Here is a 23,651-nt window from a genome sequence, read left to right on the forward strand (position 1 = left end):
TTGCCTTTAACGCATCCAGACCAAGTCTAAATTCCACTATCATAGTCATTGGACCCATTAGGCGGGCCTTACAAAGTTCCCTGTCACCGATGGAGTAGTTGACTTCCGCCGGGCTGAGCTTGCGGGAGAAGAAGGCGCATGGATGGAGTCTACTTGGCGTCCCCTGCTGCTGCGATAACACCGCTCCCACTCCAGTTGTTGAAGCGTCCACTTCAACGACGAATTGCTTCTCTGGGTCTGGATGTACGAGTAAGGGAGTGGTGGTGAAGGCTTCTTTGAGTTGGTTAAAGGCGTTGGTGGCTGCCGGGGTCCAGGACAGAGACTTGGGCGAATTACGGAGCAGGCTGGTAAGTGGATGGGTGATGGAACTGTAACCTTTGATGAATCGTCTGTAAAAGTTGGAGAATCCGAGGAAGCGCTGGAGTTCTTTTATGGTGGTGGGTTCTGGCCAGTTGGTGATGGACTCCACCTTCCTCTCGTCCATCCGGATGCCACTGTGGTCTATGTTGTAACCCAGGAAGGAGACGGAAGGTTGGTGAAAGGTGCATTTCTCTGCCTTGAGGAACAGGTTGAACTGGCGAAGACGGGTGAGGATCTCCGCAACGTGTTGGCGATGTTCGGCCTGGCTCCGGGAGTAAATGAGTATGTCATCGATGTAAACTAGGACAAAGCGGTGGAGAAACTCCCGGAGCACCTCATGTATGAAATCCTGGAATACGGAGGGGGCGTTGACCAGTCCATACGGCATAACCAAATATTCGTAGTGGCCAGTAGGGGTGATGAAGGCGGTCTTCCACTCGTCCCCCTCGCGTATCCGGATGAGGTTGTACGTGCTGCGGAGGTCCAGCTTCGTAAACACAGTGGCACCACGGAGATGTTCCAGGGCCGCTGGGACGAGAGGAAGGGGGTAACGGAACTTGACTGTGATCCTATTGAGTGAGCGATAATCAATACATGGCCGCAAGCCTCCGTCCTTTTTAGCCACAAAGAAGAAACTGGAAGCAGCAGGGGAAGTAGACAGCCTGATGTAACCTTGGGCGAGGGCTTCCTTGATGTAATCCTCCATGGCCTTCTCCTCCGGGATGGAAAGAGGGTATATCTTACCCTTAGGCACTGGTTCACCAGGAAGCAGGTCGATGGCGCAGTCCCATGGCCGGTGTGGAGGCAGCTTGGAAGCCCGTTGTGGGCAGAAGACATCGCTGAAGGGGGCGTAACACTTGGGGATGTCGACGGAGCGTTGTTCGACTGGACTTTCGATGGACGTGGCGCAGAGAGAGAGGTCAGGCCAAGGAGATGGTGGAACAGGAAGTTCAGCCAGACAGCGAGAGAAGCATGTGTCGCCCCACTTCAGGATTTCGCCCGTCTTCCAGGAGATGGTAGGGTTATGCTGCTCCAACCAGGGGCGCCCCAGAACCACGTCAGCGGTGGAATCCTCCAGAACCAGCAGATGAGCTTCCTCTTGGTGCAATAAACCAACTTGAAGGGTGACTGGTCCAGCCACGGTGCGGACGCGCTTATGGCTCAGGGGTCGGCCGGTTATTGAGCAGATCTTGTAGATGGTCGGAGACGGAGTGGTCTTGATACATAGTTGACGACAGATGGCGCCGGAGACGAAGTTGCCGGCGGACCCCGAGTCGATGAGCGCGACCACTGTAAGGGAGACATTGGCGGCAGTAAGATTGACGACAGTAGTGAGTGGTTTCATTTTACGAGTGGCAGGAATAATAGCACTCACCAGGGGTCGCGGCGGTCGTGTGGGGCATGCAGCAATCACATCACCACAATAGAGACAGAGACGAAGGGTCAGCCGCCGGCGGCGTTCTTCAGAAGATAGACGAGAGTTTTCCACTTCCATAGGTTCTTGGGCTGGTTCTGGAGTGCTGACAGGTTCGGATCGGCAGAGGAGCATGTTGGAAAGAGACTGGTCCTGGTGCTCTTGGATGCACGCCTGTATGCGAGTGGCGCAGCGAATGGAGAGCTGGATGAACTTTTCTAGGCCGATGGAGTCCTCGCATGCAGCGAGTTGCAGCCGCACCCGTGGTTCTAATCCTTGGCGATAGGTTGTTATCAGGGCTTGTTCATTCCATCCGCTGAGTGCTGCAAGCGTTCTGAATTGCAAAGCATAATCGTAAATGGACATTGATCCTTGTCTTAAATTATAAAGTTTCTCACCAGCTGAAGAATCCGTGATCGGTTTCCCGAACACTTCCCGGAAGTGGGAAATAAACGCTGAGTAGGATTGGGTTACAGCGCCCCGCTGGGGCCAGATGGAATCGGCCCATTTTAATGCTTTGCCGCTGAGTTGTGAAATGATGAACGCTATCTTGGAGGTGTCACTCGGGTACAGGTGTGGCTGCATCTCCAGGACCAGTGTGCATTGCAGCAGATCCTCCGCCAATCCTGAGAAGGGCGCCGGTTTGGCCATGGGACTGGCGTACGGCGGCAATGAAGGAGAGCTGTTGACATTGCCTGTGGTGTTCGCTGGTGCTGGTGCAGGTGAAGGGACAGTGACTGGAGATGGTGGCGGTGGATTGACGGCCAATGTGCGCCGAAGCGCATCCACCAGTTCCTGAAAGGGGTCGGGTTGGCTCATACTGGGTCTTCGGTGTTGGTCCGGTCTTCTGTTACGGTACACCAGAGACAGACACAGATGTTACAGGTAACGGTTGTTTTATTGACCACAGTAGAGCAGAGGGAAACACACAGGTGAGTAAACTGGTTGTAGAGAATGTGGAACTGGTGGTATGAAGAATAGTTACTGTCCTTTCTGTTGCAGGTAGAGATACAATGGAGCTTGGAGATCGCTGGAGAACTTGGGAGCTGACGGAGACACACCCACACAGCAGACGAGGCACACAGAGGGAAGGAGACACGCTGGAGACAGGTGAGTATACGAAGAGGAGTCCTTGAGGTAAGCATAACCAGGAGTATATGCGAACGAGACCGGACATAAGAGTGCTGTGTGAGTGTGTGCTTTATAGTGCAGTTGATGAGTGGAGTGATGAGGTGCAGGTGGCGGTGATCAGTACTCTGGGGATGGTGCGCGCTGTGATTGGGTGACGTTGGAACCTGACGTGTCTGTGACAAAAACGAGCGAAAAACAAACGAATTACTCTAAATGCTGGAATTGAATGTGTTCCTTACAACTTGTCAAATAAACCTAATCCATGGATATTGACATGCACCCAGGAGTCGTGTTTCCTGACATTTATATGTGCCTGATTTGACGCCGGGGAATTACATAAAGCAAATCTGCCTGTAAATATTTTATATAACCACAATATAGGTAGGTTTAAATCCGCGTAATCACTTATATCAATGTTATATCGTCATATTGTCCAGCCCTATATAGTTTTTGTCAGTGTTTATTTAAAAACACCAAATTATGCAGAATATAAGATAGTAAATATTTAATTGATGAGTTGTCAACACAATATATAACAATACAATACGGTATGATTTTACCTCAAAATCCAACAATTTGACAAAATGATAACTGCAAATCCATGTTTCTCTGCCTGGAGTCCAGTTGTTTCTGTGAATTGCAGCGATCCGTTTGCTTTTTTTTCTGTAGCTTTCGGCAGTCTTTAAATATATACCTCAGGGTTTTGTGTCAAAGCTATTTGTTCAGTCAATCACAAGGCTCTTTCCTGTTTTGGATGTGTTTTGTGTGTTTTTCGCGGCATTCACGCTAAAAACCAATGCTGCCACTCAGTCTTTGTGCCACTCAGTGGACGTGACTGCAGCCATAATGGTCGACGATGACGTCACGTGCATACCCTCTATTAAAGGTGCCCAAGAATGCTTTTTCACAAGATGTAATATAAGTCTAAGGTGTCTCCTGAATGTGTCTGTGAAGTTTCAGCTCAAAATACCCCATAGATTTTTTTTTATTAATTTTTTTAACTGCCTATTTTGGGGCATCAATAACTACTGATTTTGGCAGCGCCGCCCCTTTAAATGGCGCGCTCCCTGCCACACGAGCTCTCTTTACAAGATGTTCGTCATGCATGCTGTATGCATGCTTCGAATTATGTGAGTAAAGTATTTATTTTGATGTTTACATTTGATTCTGTATGAGTTTGAGGCTATGCGCCGTGGCTAACGGCTAATTCTACACTGTTGGGGAGATTTATAAAGAATGAAGTTGTGTTTATGCATTATACAGACTGCAGATGTTTAAAAATGAAAATAGCGACGGCTCTCTTGTCTCCGTGAATACAGTAAGAAACGATGGTAACTTTAACCACATTTAACATTAGCAACATGCTAACGAAACATTTATAAAGACAATTTACAAATATCACTAAAAATATCATGCTATCATGGATCATGTCAGTTATTATTGCTCCATCTGCCATTTTTCGCTGTTGTTCTTGCTGGCTTACCTTGTCTGTGCACAGATCCAGACGTTAATACTGGCTGCCCTTGTCTAATGCCTTGAACATGGGCTGGCATATATGCAAATATTGGGGTCATACATATTAATGATCCCGACTGTTACGTAACAGTCGGTGTTATGTTGAGATCCTCGTGTTTTCCGGAAGTCTTTTAAACAAATGAGATTTATATAAGAAGGAGGAAGCAATGGGGTTTGAAACTCAATGTATGTCTTTTCCATGTACTAAACTCTTGTTATTTAACTATGCCAATATAAATTCAATTTTTGATTCTAGGGCACCTTTAAAACCTGCGTTCAGTGATAAAGCGCTCTTACGTGTGGACTGTGTATGGGCGCCAAAAGAGCACAGTTGCATGCCTCTGATAACAGCGGCAACATCAACGAACGCTCAGCTTGGTTTCAAAAACAACACCTTCCAGCGCTAGTTCACCTCTTATTTAAAAAACGAATGAAATGAATGCTTTGCTAGTCAACTGGAGATGTTTCATGTGTATTAGGTACATCCATGCCGCAAGATGTTTCAAAAAGTGGTAGGGACAATATCGACCCTGGTGAAAAGTGGTGGGGACGTGTCCCACCTGTCCCAACCGCAAATTACGCCTATATATATATATATATATATATATATATATATATATATATATATATATATATCAAGTCCCACAGAATCGCTACATTTTAAATCATTACAAACCCAAGAACTGAACCCCGAAAAGAGTCCCCTCAGTCAGCTGGTTCTGAGACTTACTAACCTGACTAACTGTACTAACACTAACCAGTCTCAGACAAGCACTTATTCTCCAAACATCAAAATAAACCAAATTATCAAACAATCTAAAAATACATATCTGGAACATTGGGATGAGGAAACTAAAACACAAAGCAAATTACAATTCTATCGAACTCTAAAATCAAATTATGAATTAGAAGAATATCTCCAAAGTGTCAAAGACACAAAGCAGAGACGAATCCTGACCAAGTACAGGCTCAGTGAGCACAGTCTAGCCATCGAGACTGGCAGACACAGAAAGAGCTGGTTACCCAGAGAGCAAAGGGTGTGTGTTCACTGGTTAAGGTCAGGTTGTAGGGTAGGTTTAGGGGTTAGAATTTGTCGCAAACGTTCAAGTCAAAGACTGGACTAATGAATCCTGCAATGATTAGTCTACTATTAAAGCATGAATTTAATGTAAACAGCAAGTCTACATAACATTCACATATGCAGTTCATAGGGGACACACATACTTAGCAGTTACAGCATGAAATAATAAACTTTAATATTAATATTTAACATTTTACATAGATAACTTTTAAACATAGCCTACAACATTTTCATCTCACAATTCTGATTCGGACGTCTGACTTTATAACTCACAATTGTGAGATTATATTACAGTTCTGAGGGGGAAAAAGTCAGAAAGCAACGACACAGTGAAAACTTCTGGTAGGGTGGGTTTTACAGGAAATGCGTGAGCGTGACTCGCTGGGACTCTGCCTCTCATAAATATTACTGTGTATTGTGCACTTATTTTATGACAAGACAACAATGTTGTCATATTCAAAGGATGTGGATTTGAAAACAGATGGATTGTAAGGTAATTTTTTGGGGTTTTTTTAGCCAGAAAGTATTGAGTGAAGTGATTGTATCTCATGAGTGTGTTATAATCTATGTTTTTAGTTCTAATATTCCAAACAACAGCCAACCTAAGTTTTTAACTTTGGACATAATAACGTGTGAGTGACGTTTGATTTGAATATTTTTGAGTGATTATAAAATGTGCTGGAGATGATTGGAATGCTTTTTGCGTAGTTTATTATACTTATTTATGTTTATTGTTACAGAATGTTACGGAAAGTTTATTTTGTGGCTTAAATAAATGACATGTTACTCAGAGACTGAAAAGTTACATTTAGCTTTTGAAAATCAATATAATTTTTCTATCAGGAAATTAGTGGCTTTGATGGTTGTTTTTGTCTCTTATAAAAAAAAAAGGTAAACCCATGAAAATGCAGATCCTTCTATTAATACCCCTTAGCTGATTTTGACATATACATCGACTGAACCCACAAATATTGCCTAAAAGTAAAAAAAAAACTATTTTTTTATTAGTATTTATTATTAATATTATTTTGTATTTCTATATTTGTTTTGATTTAAAATGTTAAATTGCGGTGATAATGGGGCTTGGATTAAAAATATTTTTTTTAACAAGATTAGTTGATTCTTGCAAAATACAGAAGCAGAGAGTGCTACACGGGTGTCTTTATATAGCCACTGGTGCACATTGGATGTGATGGAGGTAAACATCAAATTGTGTAGACAAAATACTTCCAAGACACACATGGTAAGGTAAAAAGCCTTTAATGAACTGGGCTTAAATCATTAAAACAAGTTAAAAGTAGAACTACGCATTTCTGAAACAGCCCTCTTCAGGACACATCAATTGCTCAAACAGGTATTCTTAAAGGCCCCCTGTGGTGAAAATCAAGTTTTTAATGTTGTTTTATGTCTATGTAGTGTTTTTAATATGCTTTAAGACAAACCATGTGCAAATTCATAAGTCAGCACCATTGCTGAGTATTTTATGTTTGAATCTGCAGTAAACCAAAGACAGTCTAAAACCTGCAGCTTGAAATCACAGACTACCTTGTAACCAGTCACAACATGTGCCGGCAGGCCTTAGCATATCATTAATTATGACCGCTCTGAAGCAGAAGAGAGAAGCCAGGTTATCTTTCTGTTGATATGAAAAATTGTGTAGATTTAGTAATATAGCGATGTATATTATGGTGTAATGATGAACCATTTGCCTTTCTCCACTGACGTTCTGAGTTGTTCAAAGCGTTTGGGATACTGATTGTTAGAATTCAGCCATCTGACTCTGAGATATATTTATTATTAGCTGTTTGATAATGTAGTCAAGCAAAAGGCTAATAATTTTAATTGTTATGTGTCCAATAGAACCATCTGGAGCTGTGCCAAGTGTGTGAGCGCATATCATGGCAAAATAAAGTGACAGCTGATTTGAAGTAGCCTAAAGCCAATAAAGCTCATGTTTTTGACCTTCAAAATATTTTAATACTATAAAACATAGCGAAAACAATATTGCTCTGGGCGTGTGACCATAATTCCTGTGCATATGTCAGTCAGTGTGGCATCACATGTCAAGTTCAGAGAAAGCTTTATTCAGTCTATTTTAAATTCTTATTTTGGCTAGGTCTGGAATGAATCAAACCATATATTAGCCTTAAATTAGGCAAGGGTGTAGAGTTATATTCAAGCTATTTTAAGGCATGAAGAATCTTTTTTCACGGGGAAAGAAATGTTTAAATGTCATTTTGGTGATCAAAGATGAGTTTTAAGTGATAAAATAATTTACTACAGGGGATTTTAAACAAATAATGATCAATAGATGATCAGAGACAGCTGGGCTGTGTTCCGCCCCGACAAAACGTTTTTTAAACGGAAACGGTGGTGCATTGAACACCCTGTTCTGATGATGCAAGAGTTGGCCATCCTTTGTGATCTTTTTGAAGAATTTCCAGAGCCTAATGAAATCGGTATAAATACGCATTTAATACTGAAAAATATGCTCAATGTTACAGTCACTGCCCTTGCCATCCATAATAAAAGAGAATATCCCAAACAAGTGAAGGGATTTGTGGAAACTGTGGTTCCTAATCTCTCAAAGCACTTTATCATGATTGGAGTCAGTGCTCCCAGGTGAAAAAAAGTACATTTCTATAATATACTTAAAGTGCTCTATTTTCGTGCACTAATTTTGTACTTAATATACTAAAAATTCTCCTTTAGTACTACTTAAGATCATCTTAAGAACATCTAAGTGTACTCAACTGTGCTATTTTAAAACAGTATGAAATATGAACTAAAATGTGTTTTTAATATACTATCTCTGTATTTAAAAAAATATATTTAGCTACCACTTGTAGTATACTATGGGTTCAAATGTACTATAAGTAGTATCTAAATAAATTTTTTAAATACAGAAATAGTATATTAAAAGTACATTGTAGTTTATATTTCATGCTGTCTCAAAATTGCACAGTTGAGTACACTTAGATGTTCTTAAGATGAGCTTAAGTAGTACTAAAGGAGAATTTTTAGTATATGAAGTACAAAATTAGTGCACAAAAATAGAGCACTTTAAGTATATTATAGAAGTGTACTTTTTTTTCCACCTGGGCTATGGGATGGTAGTCATTTAGACAGGACACAGGTGATTTCTTTGGTACCGGTATGATAGTTGTGGACTTGAGACATGTGGGGATGACTGCCTGGTTCAGTGAGGTATTGAAGATATCTGTTAGGACATCTGTCAGCTGTGCAGCACAGTCTCTCAGTATACGGCCAGGTATGTTGTCAGGACCCACTGCCTTGCGTGGGTTAATCCTAGATAGGGTCTTCCTTACGTCGGCTGGAGACAGACAGAGCACCTGCTCGGTGGGAGGTGTGGGCAGTTTTTGTGCAGGTGTGTCATTCTGCATTTCAAACCGTGAATAGAACTGATTGAATGCATCTGGTAGATTTTTGTCTTCACAGACCTGTGGCAGGGCTTGTAGTCAGTGATTGTATGATTTAATGATTTAAACCCAGTTCATTAAAGGCTTTTTACCTTACTATGTGACTGCCTTGGAAGTATTTTGTCTACACAAGATAAATTGATTAGCAAACATTAGTAGTGTAACAGCTTGACTGATGGATGTCTTTTCAGGATACTGTTAGTGTTGTAACACTATAAACACTATAAATATAAATTCAATTAACACTATAAATATTTATTTTTATTAAATAATTAAATTATTGCTTAACCAAGGTTTATAAGATTTTAATTTCTTATTGATTTAAGCAAACTGCATGTGTTTTGATATGTGCAAAAAGATTAAGCACAATTGTCTACAATTTGTACAATGACTAAATGCACATGGCTTGTTGATCAAAACTGATGAATTGATTCTCAGTGAAATTGTCAAACTCTTCACAACTTCTAAACAATCTTTCATTGCATCAGTTGTGAGGTAACAGATAATAGAGCTTTGGGTGCTGAGACTCCTGCTAATAAATGCAATAAATATTTTAAATTATAGATTTTAATCTGCAATGACATAAGGTTCATTTATGTTTAGGCAACGTGCACTGAATGATGGAGAATAAAACATTGCAGTCAAATTGAAAATAATGTCCTGTTACCTAAAATAATGTCCTCTGCCATTGGTCAAAAAGTAAGAGCTGTTCTTGCGTCCAGTTTGTCTTTCTTTTACGCTTACACATCTTACTATCAGCCATGATTATTTTAGTCTGTTAATTAAAAGGCTGCTTATATGCATATCAGCTAATTGTTTATGAGATGCAGACATGTAAGAGGCTGACAATTAGCTGAACATATACTTGTTTAATTAGTGACACTTAGCCTACATTTTAAAATCTTTTAATGTTTTTTATTTGAATATGGGAAAAATTTTACTTTAAAATCTGTATTTGAATATGGCAACACGATACCTTGTTCTGCAATCTTTCTATGATTAAATCGGTGACAGAGACCCCTCCCCTATCACCCAATCACTGTGTGCATAGTTAGTAAGTGTGTTGACATCACAAGGTCAACCCCAACCTTTCTTTTAGCTTAAGACTTCTCTCTATTCCTTAGTAAAAGTTTGTCTCAGCAGCTTTGTGAAAAGGTTGTGAACAAGTCTTCGAAGAACCTAACAATATTGGATCATGTCAAATCGTCAACTATGAAATCCTGCTAATTGAGTAAACCACGTATGAAGAATGGACCCCTGGGCTGTAACCACCAGAGACAGTGAGGGGGACAAGTCCCTCAGTCCCAATAATTAGAAGTGGCCAAATTTCCCCCCCAATATCAAACATTCTTGATGCTGCTCTGCTCCACTCCATTACAAACCGCTCCTATGAGGTTTTAAAAATTATATTTTTAGGCTGGTTTGTCTTAGTGGTCTAACAGCCCTCATCAATGTCAAAATCAAAGAAGGCAGGGTTCACCATTCACAAAATGCGAATTCCAATGTGGTGCTTTAGTTTAAATGGTGAAAAAGTGTGTGGAAGTTTTTTTTTTTAACTGGACAATTGGGTAAATTGTACTTATTTTGTCTTTAGGAAACATGCAAATAACTCATGTAACTTCTAAAGGACAGTGCTAAATGAAGAAGAAGAAAAAAAAAAGATTTACAACCCATGTTTCCTTCTGGAGCATTCAGAAATGCAAGGGCTTAAATAGGCAAGGCTTAACAAAATAAGGAGACACAGCTGAACTTAATCACAACAATCATGAGCAGAGGCAATGGACACTGGAAAATTAAAGGATTAGTTCACTTTTAAATAAACTTTTCCTGATAATTTACTCACCCCCATGTCATCCAAGATGTCCATGTCTTTCATTCTTCAGTCAAAAAGAAATGAAGGTTTTTGATGAAAACATTCCAGGATTTTTCTCCTTATAGTAGACTTGAATGGGCACCAAACGGTTGAAGGTCAAAACTAGTTTCACTGCAGCTTCAAATTGTTCAAAACGATCCCAGATGATAAATAAGGGTCTTATCTAGTGAAACCATTACTCATTTTCTGAAAAAAATTGAAAGTTTTAACCAGAAATGCTCATCTTGAACTAGCTCTCTTCTTCTTCTTCTCTATTTGAATTCCAGCAGTGTAGATGCTGCTAAGCCTAATACTGCCCTCCACAGGCCAAAGTTTGAACTAATTTTTATATGCAATATGCAAGTTCAATAGTATATAACAATTAGTTCAAACTTTGACCTGTGGAGGGCAGTAATACGCTTAGCAGCGTCTACACTGCTGGAATTCTAATAGAGGAGAAGAAGAAGAGAGCTAGTTCATGATGAGCATTTAAGGTTAAAACTTATATAATTTTCAATTTTTTTTCAGAAAATTAGCACTGGTTTCACTAGATAAGACCCTTATTTATCATCTGGGATCATGTTGAACAATTTGAAGCTGCAGTGAAACTACTTTTGACTTTCAACTTTTTGGTGCCCATTCAAGTCCACAATAAGGAGAATAATCCTGGAATGTTTTCATCAAAAACCTTAATTTCTTTTCGACTGAAGAAAGAAAGACATGGACATCTTGGATGACATGGGGGTGAGTAAATTATCAGGAAAAGTTTATTTAAAAGTGGACTAATCCTTTAAGTTCACAATGTAAAAGCACAGGAGTCAAGAGAAGTGCCCTCAAGTGGAGATCAAGGGCACTGCAGCTGATGGATGTAACACGTAACATGTAACATGGATGTTTTTTTTCAGGACAGTACTAAATAAAAATAACATTAAATGTTTTATTAACATGTTGCATATTCTGCAAGGGGTATGTCAACTTATGAGCAGAACTATAGCTAAGCATTTAATATTTGATAACTGTCTCACAAGTTGTCACATGTACCGATAATGAAAATGGCAAGGACTCAGATGCAGATTGAAATAAGGGCTTTATTTACAAAAAGGCAAGACAAAAGAAGCCATGAGGGGCAAACAGAAAAGGCTACAGAGGGCAATAAATACAAAGTCAACATAGTGGGCAGATTTACTGACTGGACAGGGCTGGGCAAGACTGGACCGACTGGCTGGAACACAGGTAGGACGGACCAACAGGAAACCACAGGACTAGACCAACCGACCAACCATTTGGAAAAAAAGAAAAATAGAAAATGAACTAAAACAGAACTAAGCACACAGGGAGGTTAAATAGGACAGGAACAGAGGAGGGTACAGAGGGAAAGCAGGTGAGGCAAAAGAACTGATAACAAGAGAGGAGGGGTTAGGACAAGAGACTGACAGAAGAGCACATGGCAAACTAAAACAAAACCATGTGCTCATAACATAACTACCAACATGACAGGCCAAACAAACATGACAAAGCCAATACTCACCAAAACACAAAAACGTGACACGGGTGTCACTAAAAAAACAAACAAACAAAAAACAGAGGTGACGGGTTGGTGACTGACAACAGTAATATTCAGTGAAGCAAACTACTCAACTTTCTATTAAATGTTGCCATTTTTAACAGAGAATATGCTATGATTTACAAGATTCATGTGATATCCCATAGGAACAAAGGAATCTAAAAGTGAGGAAATTGCAAGACTTGGAAAAGTAATATAAATAAAATAATGAAAAAGATTAAAACTTCAAGTTATGCTTGTCAGATACTTATATACTCTAGTTATGCTTGTCAGATATGCTTGGAAACAGAGACTGACAACTGAAAATGTAGAACCCGAACCCAAGAGTTTTTAATGAAAAGTAACATTTCAAACTATAATTGAAACCAGATCAAAACAACACCATAGAAATGAACTGATGAACTAAACACCATAAAACACTTAGCTTGTAAATACAGGATGAAGGAGACATGGGCAGACATGCCTGAAGCATGACAACGAGACGCATTGTCTTGTTCCCCTTACAATCATAAGCTGAAACGTTACCTTTTAAATGGGAACTCGCACTGCATCCTAGGATGCTAATATTCCCAATCCACCATGCTGAAGGAACAAGTGCCATATGGTTGACATATGTCAATGACTCAACAGAGCTAATCCAGAGTCACAGTTCCCTGTCCTAAAAGGGAACTCACCAGCACTGTCCTTTTGCCTTAGCAGATCAAAGGCTGGAGTGGAGTCCTTCATGATACACTGCACTTTTATAGCTGCACTTTTCCTGCACCTGCTGACTTAAATGGTTTCTGCCAATTATCTTCTGGGCCACATTCACAATTCTTTGCAGCGCTTTCTTCTCAACAGCAGAACAATTCCCGTACCAAGTGGCGATGAATAAGGTGAAAGTACTCTCCACCACACACCAGTAAAAAGCTGCCAAAACTGGGGTGAAGGCCAGTCTGCCTCAGCCTCCGAAGAAAATAAAGACATTGGTGGGCCTTCAGTTTGAAGTATTAATGGTCCACTTCAAGTCCCTGGAGATATAAACTCCAAGGTATTTGAAACTGTGTACCATTTCCATAGCTACACCACCAATAAAAAAGGGTGAGGGGGCATGGTTTCTCCTCCTAAAGTCCATGATATATATATTTAGATATGTTTTCAAGATGGATGAAAATAGTTTTACAGATGCTAAAAACATGGCTTTCAAATGAAAGAAAGCCATATCAAATATTATCATTGGGCAGCTTATCTCAGGATTCATGGTATTCTAAGAACACATTAAAGGAAATATGGCCAAGGATAAAACATATGATGCCTGTCACTACAGGGAACGCAGCCCTGATGAGTGGAGTTCTCACGAAAGGAAGTCTAGCAACACGGAGAGCTCTAAGTGCAGAGGCCTCAGCACGATGACTCTCTAAAACGAGAGGAGGCCTAACTACTTTCTGTGCTATGACTGCTTACCAAGGAGGCTCAAAAGAAGCCCTCTGACCCGATACTTCTATTTTAGTGAAGCTCTGGGGATCGGAGATCTCGTTAAAACAACTCTCTAAAGCAAAAAGAGACTTAACTACACTTCTACTGAAACTCTGGAGATGCTCATAGAGCATTGTTAGCCAACTAACATCGCAAGTTTTGTTGTTACTTACATAGTTCAAAGCTTTGGTGTTTCCTGAAACCATAGTTCAAAGGAACATTCGCAAATTGCATCGCAAACTTGTGTGGTTGGAACGATGGCTCTTGAGCTGGTTAGAAGCAGAGTTTCTTGTTTTTATGACATGTGGACTTAATAAATCGTTATCTTGAGCAAAATAAGCAAACTGACATTAAATACAATGTATATCTTTTATTTCGCATATATACAAATGTCATTTACATATTTTGTCAAGAGATTTCAAGCACTGTATTTGAATAGTGCACATGTGCGTATATGCTCTAGTACGTAAGAACAAGCCTAAGATTGGAATCTGGAAATAAAGCAAATAACTGAGAAAAATGAGAATTAGTCCTCAGATGCCATGTTCAAAATTTATTGCAAAACATCTAGCATTAATTCTATCTTAAACGGATTCATTTAAAGAAGTTATCACTCCACCACCTGTGTAACATCATTCACCAACATGGCTGAATGACAGGTTTGCGACAATACAGATTCGATAACATTCGTGACTAGCTATTTGATTTGTTCAACGATGCATCGTACTATGGTAGTGAAGCAGCAAGTTACATCATTGTGTGGGAAACGCACCCCAGGCTGAGCTCTGAAAAGAAAACTGAGCATAATAACTCTCTAAACAAGAGGAGACCTAACCCCAAAAAATAGGACCTATAGCAGAGGAGGCTTGTGTAGAGCCATACAACTTAGTGCTATTATCCTATAAAGCTCTAAAGAGTGGAGGTCTCAGCAGAAGACTGGGCAATATGGCCAAAAAAAATTATCACAATAACATTTTACATATCAGTCAATATCGATAATTATCATGTTAAATGTCAAATGGCAGAGTTTTGCTCCTGAGTGAAAGTTGTACAAACCAGACAGTTAATTGTGGTGTTAAACTACTCTTTATTTTCAGAACATGCCAAACAGCCAAACAGGTGAACAACTTTTCAAAACTGAGGTAGAATATTACTAATAAAATCAATAGAATAGAATAAAATAGAATAGAATAAAATAGAATATAAAAAAATAAACATCTTGATAGAAAAATTAAGAACCATTATGTGACACAATACATGTAACTTGGCTCTGACTGCAAATGCAAAGTTAAAGTGCTTTAAGGTTAATGTCAGTGAACAAAACTAAAATCGATAAAGAAATCTTAATTCTGTTCAGCATGCCAAACACTTTGTACAGATGACACCTGGTAGGTGACTCTGTCACCAGTTTGCAGGTCTCTCTTCATTTTCCTGGAGAAGGAGAAGGCTACTCTACACTACTTTTTTACATAGCCGGAAAGCTCGTTCCACCTTTTTGTCCTTCCACACTCACTCTGAGGAAGGAAAGGAAATAGAGGAAAAAGTATGAGTAAGGAAATATGTTAAAAAAAAACAACTGAAGTTCTGAACAGACAAGATAAAGTTCAATATTTAAATCAGCATCAATTTCAGTTTCAAATATTGCTTTATGCTTAAATCACTATCCTTTAATAACAAAGGGATAATAAAAAAAGTATTGATTCTTTTAAAATTCTTTTCTTTTCATCATCATCATCATCATCATCATCGTTATTATCACCAGGGGTCAAGCACCGAAGGTGTGTAGGTACCTACTGACACTTTTCACATTTCCAGGTTTCTCAGAAGCTGAAGTTGTCATAGTTGAGTAAACTTCTATTGTGGTGAATGAGAGACTACATTAAATATAGTTTTTGTATTCTCATTTGCTCAAATAGCAAAAGAAAAATTACACAATAGTGTTTTTACAGCTTTCAAAAAGAAGGAAAAATATAGAGATTGATAATGGCAATCAGAAGAGAGAAAGATGTACATTTTACCATGTATTAGAAAGACTCACAGCAACATTAACTATTTTTTGTAATCTGATGCAAAGGTAATATAATACAAAGTATAGTGATATAAATGTACATACATTTTTTGGAAAGTTAAAAAATAAAAAACTTTATTTACGGATTTATGATTCTGCAGGATTTACGATTCTGATGACTTTCGGTGTGGGTTATCGGCACAATGTCCTGAAGGAGTCTGAGAAATTTTGGATAAGCGCCACCTAGTGGTGACAAATTATTCAGATGCTTATAACTTATGTGGTCGACTTATGGTCATCTCTTTAGATTCTTGAATCCTTGCTGAGTCCAACGATACAAAACATGCTAGGTTTCACCTATGGTGTGTGCAACATTGTGATTTAGCATTTAAACAACTTTCACAGTTTTTGCTCATGTCATTTTCACGTGCTCATAAATATAAATGTCTGTAACTCCTAAACAAAATGAGATATTTTCACCAAATTTGACACTTATGTATGGGCACACACTGAGGACACAAAAAATGGCATGATTGTACCACTTGGTGGTGCTATAATTGAACAAAACATGAAATTGCCATTAACTACAATACAATATTATGATATAAATTTCTATATTTTACGAATGCATTGGTGTATCATTACAAAACTCAGTATGTGCCATCAGCACCATGCCCTGAAAGTACTCAAAAGGTTTGAAGACAGCACCACCTTGTGGTCAAAAGTTATAATGAATTAAATCAAATGCTAATAGCTTTTGATTAATTTAACCTATTGTCATGAAATTGGTCTTAATAGATTATTTGGGTCATGCCGAGAAATCAGATACCAATGTTGCCATAGTTGGCCAAGCTTTGTGTCTACCATTTTGATTTTCTTAAAAATATATATATATTTTTCAAACTCCTAGACTGTTGGTCTGATTTTTACCAAATTCATGTCAGATCATCTTCAGATCATGCCAGCAAAAAGTTATGGATTTTTATGTCAATAGATGATGCAGTTTTCATATACCACATCAACAAATTCGATGGAATGAAGCCAAAAGGCTCTGAGGCTGTTTCTCTGAAATGCTTTGTCATATTGACACCAAACTTTGCATGTGTCATTGACACCTTACTGTGACCACATCACATCAGTTTGGACATAGCGTCACATATTGATCAAAAGTGCTAAACCATAAAATCATATTATGAGTGATTGTATTTATGTTTTTTTTCAGCCTAATCATCTTATAATGACTTTAAGTTCTCATTGTTGCAGTTGGACAGACACTCACAACCATGGCTGCATGACTATCATGCCTTCTTTGTGCTTGGCCCCTTGAAGGATTAGTTAGTTCACTTCTGAATGAAAATTTCCTGATAATTTACACACCCCCATATCATTCAAGATGTTCATGTCTTTCGTTTTTTGGTCAGTCGAAAAGAAATTAAGGTTTTTGATAAAAATATTCCAGGATTATTCTCCTTATAGTGGACTTCAATGGCCTCCAAATGGTTGAAGGTCGAAATTACAGTTTCAGTGCAGCTTCAAAGATCTTTAAACGATACCAGACGAGGAATAAGAGTCTTATCTAGCGATTGTTTCCATCAAAAACATTAATTTCTTTTCAACTGAAGAAAGAAAGGCATGAACATCTTGGATGACAAGAGGTAATTCACATCCTTTAATTGCTGCTTGCAATTAATTAATAATAATAATTTAGATTATTGTTATTAATACAACTGTTTTGTACTAAATGGAGAACAGAGACTAAAACTTACCAATAGTCAAATGTAGTCAATGTCCAAAACACTGACTCGAGTTGAGTCAGTTTGCTGAGTGAAGATGTACCACTATCAGTTGTGATACATACTTGTGCATTACATATTACACGCAAGTGATTCAATCATTCTTTGGGCAATAATTTCACCTGTATGGTCTTTAGGAAAGTAAGATGTTTGGAGGTACTTGCTATGAAGATTCCAGTCTTTGTCTATAAAATGAACAGTGAGGCTCAGATAAGGTTCAGATGTGCGACTAGACAAAAGTAGATGCTAAGAACTGTACATTTTACATTGTGTTTATTTTATCAAGGAAAATTATATCACGATAATTATCATTATCGTCTTATGGCCCAGCCATACCTCAGCATAACGACTCTGTAAGAACAAGACAAGGAATGACTGAACTCTATGACTAAGTAATTATACCGAGAAGGCTCACGAGGGCCAACAAATCGATAGTGCCATCCTGGGTGGATTCCGAGAGGAGACCTCTGCAAAATTACTCTCTACAATAAGAGGACGCCCATCTACAGTCCACTTAAAACACCAATATCCAACAACATACTCACAATCAGTATCCTGTACCAAAACCATCAAAGGTCAGGAATATAGGTCCAGCCTCTGGGCCTGATGTAAGCCCATGTTGGAAGCCTCTAACACACTCCGCCTGACCTCAGTCAGAGTGGGGTGGAGGGATGAGGTAAAAGAAGGAAGGAGGCATATAATATTTGGACTCTGCAACCCGAGAATGTTGAGCATGTTTACTCTGGATTACTTCCATAAAATCCCACTTACTTTTCTATCTTCTCTACATCCAACTCGGAGGAAGAGTGTGGTTGGCAATGCTCACCCTCTGCCCCTGTCTTTGGTCCTCTAACAAAGATGGGCCAGGCCCCCTAGAGGCTTGGGGTGTGGACTGGACCGGCACAGTATATAAACATTTAAAACATAACACGCTGTATGAGAAATTCCAGTCTGGTTTCCGCTCTGACCACAGTACGGAAACAGCCCTGGTTAGGGTCACAAACTACCTGCTGATGATGGTAGATGCTGGCTCCCCATCTCTCCTAATACTCCTGGATTTGAGCTCAGCATTTGATACTGTGGATCACAACATTCTCCTTCATCATCTGCATTCCACTACTGGTCTTTCCGATTCTGTGTATAACTGGTTCTCATCCTACCTCACTTGGAGAATTGCGCATGTCACCTTGGGAGAGGTTAAATCAGTGACACACAATGTCACCTGTGGTGTCCCTCAAGGCTCAGTGCTCGGCCCCATCCTGTTTATCCTTTACATGCTTCCCCTCAGTCATGTCATCAGCCGGCATGGAATTTCTTTTCATTGCTATGCTGATGACACTCAACTTTATGTCAAGACCAACTCAACCTCGTCTGCTGCCCTGCCATCTTCCACTTTGACCACAAGCCTGGAGGAGATAAAGGCATGGATGAAGCAAAACTTCTTCCAGCTAAACAGCTCCAAGACTGAAGCCATCCTAGTTGGCACTCCAAACCAAATTAATAGCATTACCTTCTCTGGCCAGGATATTCCACTTTCAACATCAATTACCAACTTGGGTGTTAAAATGGATTCTCATCTGTCTTTTGAAGACCACATCAAACATCTGTGTAAGACCTGAGGAACATCGCCAAACTCCGCCCCATGCTCACTCTTGCAGATGCAGAAAAGCTTGCCCATGCCTTTGTTTCTTCAAGACTGGAATACTGCAATGCGCTCACCTACCAGTGTATTTATGGTGACTCCCCTTACTACTTCAAGGAACTCCTCACTCCACAATGCTCTACATGTATCCTTCGTTCTGCTTCAGCAAATCTTCTGAAACCCCCTAGGACCAATCTCTGTACTATGGGAGAACGGGCTTTCTGCTCAGCTGCTCCCTTTCTGTGGAATGCTCTCCCATACCATCTGAGGACACCACAGTCTGTGGATACTTTTAAATGTGGCCTTAAAACCCACTTTTTTAGCAGAGCATTTGCTTTATTTTTTACTTCTGTGTTTTTTTGTTTTGTTTTGTTTTTAGTTGTAATTGGGATTTTGTTGAAATGTAAAGTGCGTTATAAATGAAATGTATTATTATTATTAATAATGCGCCTTCACCTCTCTGAAATTCCCGACCACCATCTCAATGGAGGTGCCAAAGAGCTCAGAGGGCATTTCTCTCTTTCTCTAAGGTTCACCCAAAGATGCCTCTGCGTAGCCACCACAGCAGCAGCAGTTTGCTTGGTGGCACAGAGGTCAAGATCAGTGGTGAGGCGAAGTTCTATTACCGCCTCAACAGGGAGCCCCTGACCCTGGTCCAGGTCTTTCAGCAGTTCAGCGTGGTAAGCCTGCAACACAGCCAATAGGCTTGTTCGAGATGCATCTGCGCTGTGCAGACCAATCGGTGTATGACATCAAAGTACCACGAGAGTGATTCAGAAACATAAGTAGTCGTATGCTCTCCAAACACTCTTGTGGTACTTTGATGTCATATGCCAATTGGTCTGCACAGCAACGGTGCATCTGGAACAAGCCTATTTGTTTGCAGGGCTACCCCGGCCTGAACCACTGCTGTCACACACAGCGGTTTGATTGGCAGAGTGGGAGCCTTCAACTCTACTGGTGGTAGAGCATCTTACTTATTATTATCTTATTATCAGCACAAGAAAGGCACAAGTGTAATGAAATTCATTTTATTAACAAATGATAAACAAGAATGTAGCAAATTAGCTCAAAAGGGAAATATTAATAATCATTCATATCTTGTTATGATTAATTATGAAAGTTTGGATCAGTTAATTGGATTAACTTGATGTAGGTATATTGTGAATACACCTGTTGGGTGCTTTCTTCGGTTACCAGTTTAGGTAACCGTAGCTTTCTGCCAGCAGCAGTTGTCATCAGGTGGTACCCAACCTTCCTTGAGTGTTTTGACCCTTAACCACAACACTCTCCAGTTGGTGGGTCGGCAGTGGTGGCCAAATCACTGCCCATCTGCTCCTGGCTTCCAGCTTTCTTTCTCTCTCTTACTCCATATCCAGCATGAAGCTCATTCAGCCTCCCATCCCATCCTATGAGTCGCATGCTTCTTGCTCCTCTCATCCATGCCTAAAGCTGACAGCAACCGTCATGCTGATTTGGCAAGAAAGCCTCTACAACCTATTTCCACAGGGAATAGCCATATCTGCCACCCCTTGTTTTTGCACTCTTGGATTAACAGCTGATATTTTAAGGCTTTTCTCTCATGTGCCTCCTCACAGCTCTCCTCCCATGGTACGGTCAGCTCAACTAGTATGATTTTATGATCTTTATCTGACCACAGAACGATATCTGGGTGAAGAGCTGTGTGGACTACTTCTGGGAAATGCAGCCTCCTTCCGACATCAACTCTCATTTCCCAAGAGTTTGTGGCCTGCAGCAGGTTGGGTTTTGCTGACGCATTAGTTGTAAAGAGCCTAGATCCCTCCTTGATGAAGTTGATAGTTTTCCTCTCACCTGTGCCACTTGGGCTCTTCTTACACCTCTCTCGCTCTATTGTGTCAGCGAGGGACAAGAGTACCTTGTCATGGCGCCACCTATAGCGTATTTGGGTTAAAGGTGTTTTGCACCCTGACAGTATATGTGCCAGTGTCCCATTTGACCACAGAGCTTGCAGTACGGGTTGCCCCTAAGCCCCCATGTGTGCAGATGAGATGGTGAAGGAAGGGTGTCATACACAGAGCGCAGCAGGAAGGAGATGCGGTATGGCTCCAATCTCCACAATTCTGCCCATGTGATCTTACACTTAGGCAGATCCCGTTTTGTCCAGGCTCCCTGGGATGCTTGTTCCACTGCTCTGGACAAACGCCTCTGTTCCTCTTGATCCCGGATTTCTAACTGGACCATACCTCGCCTGACCATTGTGCTTGCATTCCCAAACTGTTGGAAATGTGTCGACCCCAAGCCTTGATATCCTATGCAGGGGTTGCCGATAATGGCTGTGTTGACTGCCCATTTATGGCCAGATCTTGTTGTAATGCCTGCTTGCCTAATCTGGACGTCTTTGTAATCTCTCAGACTTAGGGCTACTCTGCGTTTTGTCACCTTAAATTCCTCCACAAAAGATGACAGAGGGAGCTGCAGCTGTCCTGAACAGATGTATAGGCCCACCGAAGAGAAGCTTGGGGGAATACCCAACCATCCTCGCAGATGCTTGTTTATGCTATATTGACATTATAATCAATTAATCAGTTTGTCCTGTGAACATATTGTATTGATTATTAATTAATTCTAAAAAAAAAAAAAATCATTTGTGAGTGCAGGTGAGACCTAAACAGCGCACGTTGCTATCTGTGTTTACACTAAACTCATTTAAGATTTTTGCTAATTTAACACTCTGAGGTCTGAAAACGCGCCGGCGCGTTTTGCAGGTTTTTTTCACATTGCAGCAAAACAGACTTAAAATACTCCGTCATTTTTTGTCATAGAGACATAAGTAATATATCAATTGAAACTATAGAATATCTTCTTTTATTTGTATACACTCAGAGTAAAAACACAATGTTGTGTTTTTTGTAAAATAAAGAAAACTAACATGATGCGTGATTTCTCCTCTCCCTCTGAACGAAGTCCAATCTGATAGTTCTCAGAAAATGAACTGTAACTTAGTGAATACTAATCACAGAAAAGTTAAACTTATGTCTAAAAAAAACCTTAAGATGTCAGGTTTTAAATCATTTAAGTCAAATCGAAAACAAACCTTCTGTGTTTATGTAATCTGTATGAAAAGAAAGCCATGTCAGAAGTCCGTGATTCAGCTCATTATCTGCTAATGCGGCCACGCCCACGGAGCCAGCGCTATGCAGACGCAAATTCAGAGGCAATACATGCATTCATCGTCTCAATCGTGTATTTATTGTCTTGAAAAGTGTTTATCTGGATGTAAAAGTCATGGTTAGGGAGCTCTAGAAGACATGCAGTTAGTTCCTGTTTTCTTTTCTTCTACAGATGAATTTTAGATGAGTTTTTGTTTCTTTAGCGCCCTCCGGCTGCAGTATGAATTGGAAACTCCATTCATGGAATAGCCTCTTCTTCTTTTAGATGAATTTGTGGACTAAAAATGCACAGAGAGCGCCCTCCGACTTCAAGGATGAATTGAAAACACCAGCGCTCATAGTAATGACAATGAATATTAAATAAATATAACTTCTCTGTATAGAAAATTGACATAAGCATATGAGAATCCAATATTTCTCCAAATGTGCATGCTTTTAAACTAAAAGCCTATATTCAGACTCTTTGCATCACAGAAATACATTATATTTTAAAGTATAATATAAAACCATTACTTTATATTGTAATAATATTTTTCTGTATGTTTCATATATCATGATGAGCTTGAGACATCACAGAAGGTTTTTTTCACAGCCTACCTGACTGAAATGCCTCATTATTATGCAAGTCATTTCAGCTCATTACTATCCAATTCTTTTGTCTTCTCAGGTGAGAATGGCCCATTTTTCAGTGGTGATTCACGCCTCCATGCATACTGTGTTTCTTGGCAAAAAGTGTCTTACAAAAACTAAATCAATATATTGTTTTATATGAAGGAGTAGGCAGCATAATTTTTACATAATTTTGAAGCAAAAACTCTAGTCTACAACCTCCAATACCCAAAAGTCTTGTGAACACAGATTTAATATACTTATTTTGGCCTTATTTCAGTGACTTAAGTTTTTTGTTTTTTCAGTAACCACGCATAAACATTATTCCTTCAAAAACACAAACATGTACATACATGTTCCTCACATATTATTGTAGCCTAGTTTGTGCTGAATACAGTGTAATGACACTTTTGTCATTTATATGTTTATGAACAACTGAAAAAAGCACAAATGTCAGAGCATGTCAAAACTTCTCCAGGCCCCAAATCAGCCTCAGACTCCAGAGGGTTAAACATTCAAGAGCAAGACGCGAAAGAGAATTTGCACTGACTGTGAGAAGATATGTGTGGCCACTCATCTGAGGAGCGCAAACCCCCCTCTCAAACAGCGCACAAAAATTGAGTTCTTTTTCAAGT

The 23,651-nt window shown here is 39.8% G+C and overlaps 1 protein-coding gene across 1 annotated transcript in view; it reads left to right on the plus strand.

Moving 5' to 3' along the window:
- The first annotated feature begins 5,840 nt into the window (after positions 1 to 5,840).
- LOC125248872 (interferon-induced very large GTPase 1-like) overlaps positions 5,841 to 23,651 on the plus strand; it is a 28,937-nt gene continuing 11,126 nt past the window's right edge. The window contains exon 1 of the mRNA XM_048161029.1: positions 5,841 to 5,994. The gene's annotated coding sequence lies outside the window, so the exon portion shown is untranslated. The remainder of the gene's footprint in view (positions 5,995 to 23,651) is intronic.

The sequence above is a fragment of the Megalobrama amblycephala genome, linkage group LG16 (assembly GCF_018812025.1).
Source record: "Megalobrama amblycephala isolate DHTTF-2021 linkage group LG16, ASM1881202v1, whole genome shotgun sequence".
NCBI lineage: Eukaryota > Metazoa > Chordata > Actinopteri > Cypriniformes > Xenocyprididae > Megalobrama > Megalobrama amblycephala.